Genomic DNA, 3610 nt, shown 5'->3' on the forward strand with positions numbered 1-3610 from the left:
ACAACATACAACCATATACACTTAGCCATACCAAAACAAAAACAAGAAAAAGGGACGTGTAAAGAATCAAAAAAAAAAAAGAAGAGAAAACAGAGGCAGGACGAGAAAGAAGCAAGTCAAAGTTTGATGACTCCGTTTACAGTTCTGAATTCGTGGATTTGAACTTAGCTTTTCTAGCTTTGAAAATTTGTAGATTGTTCGTCACTCTTCATTGTTAATTGAGAATAATTTGAATGTTCGTTTCAATAATTACTTCTCTTGTTTAATAGTTTGATGCGGATCATAGTTGTGTTGGAAAGTTATTTTATATGGACTTAAAACTTTTTGCCATCGTTGAAATGTTCTTTCATTAACTAATATATACTGACAATGTAAATATTTTTTTACACAATCGGGTAATTTGAAGTCTATTAAAAGTAAGTTAGAGTATTTCTCCTTTTTAACATTTATTTAAAATTATAAAAAGGGAAAATAGTAATAAAGGAAAACTTGGGCTCTAAGGGCTGGGCATATTTTAGTTTAAACCGAAAAAATCAAAAAATCAAATCAAAATTTTCGGATTAGTTTCGGTTTCAAATTTTAGAAATTCGGTTAAACAGTTTGATTTACGGATTTTCAAGATTTTTTTTTGGATAAATCGAAAACCAAAATTATATAAATAATATATTATAATTTATATATTTATATATATATATATATTTTATTATATATGTAAATATACTAAAAATAACCTATAATGTAATATAACATATAAATATATAAAATATAATCATTTAGTAACCCTAAATCCTAATATGTTGCTTTGCTTTAGACCCTAACATTAACGCGAAGGCTACAGTGGCGCTTAGCCATCCTCAATTCGTCAGTTCATTTGAAATTTCAACATCGCTAAAGGCAGTCGGCAGTCGTTTGCTCAGTTTGTCACTGTCGTCGGTAGTCGCTGCCGAGTGTGGCCACTGCCGTCGCACCAACGGCGACGACTCAACGAGGTCGATATTTATGGTTATTTCATGCGTGTTGAATTAATTATATTTTGATATGAAAATAGGTTTGAAAAAACGATTATTTTTCTAGAAAAATCACCAATTTTAAATGCTCACTACTTTAATCTTTAAAACTGAAATAAAAATCCGAAATAACGAAACCGAATTTGTACAAACCGAACCAAACCAAAATAATTTTGGTTTGGTTATGATTGTCATTTTCATCAATCCAAAAATCAAAAAACCGAACCGATATTCACCAATCAAACCGAACAAACTGAATGCCCACCCCTACTCTACATTATTCTACCCAAACCAATCTTGTTTACCAAGAATACAATAATTCTACCCTTCTTTGTTTTCATCATCACCAAAAATGTGTGAAACAAAAACCAAAAAGTAGATGCAGCAGTGATTTAAAGCCAGGAACTAGTCGTCTCCTTTGTACAAGATGAAATCAACGTAGAGATGTGGTCATGAACAATTTTAGTGGCGTTTGTCTATGTTTAATTGTGAAATTTGAAAAAATTAATATTATTATTAAGATGAAAAATAATATCTGAAAATTGAATTTATATTTGGTCAGAAATTAATTAAAGTATTTTACAAAATATCACTCATCTAAATTGACCATGTGAAATTTGTGTTCTTTCATAATCATTAAAATTGCATTCAAATTTTGTGTTAATAACCCAAATGGTTAGTCAACTAATGATTTTTTTCTTAGAAAGTTACTCAACTTTGATTCTTACTCCAATAGTCACTCAATTATGAGTTCTTTTCTCAGAAAATCACTCAACTTTACTTTTTACTTTAAAAGTCACTCAACTATGAGTGTCTTACTTACAAAGTCACTCAAGCTATTTAATTAATTTTTCCATTAAAATTTGCTAACATGTAATTTTTATTTAAAATAAAAATTTTATGAAATAGAAAAAAATCATTTAAACAAGGCCAAAGGCATCGATAGACACTCAAACTTGTTGCGAAAATTCACGTAGACTTCTAAACTAAGGCCTGTTCCTACAGACCCCTAAACCCCCGAAATTTTATTTCAATTGGGTATTTTTTGCCTATGTGGCACTGCGCGTGCAGTGCCATCATGGGAGGCGCGTGAGGAGCATTTTGTTTTACTAATTTACGAATAAAAGGATTCCAAGTGGCATTGAGGGCTCCAAAATTTTTATTTTTTAAACACTAAAGGCCCCAAAAAGCATTAGAGGGCCCCAATTTTTTTTTTAATAAAACTGAATTTAAAAAAAATTCTATTTTTTGGTTTCATCTTTTAAAAAATTTTATAATTTCCTTTTAATAATTAATTTTTTAAAATAATTTTGTAATTATTTTTTCATAATTAGGATCCTCAATGCCATTTTTATTTTCATTTTAAAAGTTTTATAAATTTTTTTAATAATTAATTTTTTATTATTTAAATAACTTTTTAATAATTTATTTCATTTTTTAAAATTTTTTATAATTTTTTTAAATAATCTGTTATTTATTTTTTAAATAATTTTAAAATTATTTTTTCATAATTTATATCCCCAATGCCATTTCTTATTTTAATTTTTTAAAATTTTCTATAATTTTTTTAATAATTATTTTTTAGAAAAATAATTTTTTAATAATTTATTTTATTTTTTAAAATTTTTTATAATTTTTTAGTTTTATTTTTCAAATAATTTTATAATTATTTTGTCACAATTTGGATCCTCAATGCCATTTTTTATTTTCTTTTTAAAATGTTTTATAATTTTTTAATAATTAAATTTTTATTTTTAAATAATTTTTTAATAATTTATTTAATTTTTAAAAAAAATTTATAATTTTTTTTAAATAATTAAATTTTTATTTTATTTTTTTAAATAATTTTATAATTATTTTTTTAATAATTTGTATCCTCAATGCCATTTTTTTATTTTTATTTTTTAAATTTTTTTATAATTTTTACTTTTATAATAAAATAATTTTTTAATAATTTATTTCAGTTTTAAAATTTTTTTATAATTTTTTTAAAATAATCAATTTTTTATTTTTATTTTTTAAATAATTTTAGAATTATTTTTTAATAATTTTCGCAATGTTATTTTTATATATTTTTTTTAAAAAAATTATAATTAATTTTTAATCATTATTGGACCCACAATGCCACGTGTAAACTTTCAATTAGGTCGTTTTTCCACGTCATCGCGTGTGTGCAACACACACTTTGAGCTTTTCGCTGATAGGGAAAAAAATGCTCAATTGGAACATAATTCGTGGGGTATAGGGGTCTGATAGGAACATGCCTTAGTTGAGGGTCTAAGTGAATTTTCGCAACAAGTTTGAGTGTCTGTCGATGACTTTGGCCTTTAAACAATCAATTTAATGACCCCCAACTCCACCCTAAATTCATTTAAATGATTTAAAAGAATATCTCTTTATTTCTTAGAATTTTGATTTATTGCTATTTTTTGTAATTTTCTTGTCCAATAATACTCTATACTCTAAAGTATTCTTCTTCTTCTTCTTTCCTTCTTCTTCTTTCCTTCTTCTTCTTCTCCTTCTCCTCCTCCTCCTCCTCCTCCTTCTTCTTCTTCTTCTTCTTCTTCTTCTTCTTCTTCTTCTTCTTCTTCTTCTTCTTCTTC

Source organism: Capsicum annuum, chromosome 2, assembly GCF_002878395.1.
Source record: "Capsicum annuum cultivar UCD-10X-F1 chromosome 2, UCD10Xv1.1, whole genome shotgun sequence".
In the NCBI taxonomy this organism is placed as follows: domain Eukaryota; kingdom Viridiplantae; phylum Streptophyta; class Magnoliopsida; order Solanales; family Solanaceae; genus Capsicum; species Capsicum annuum.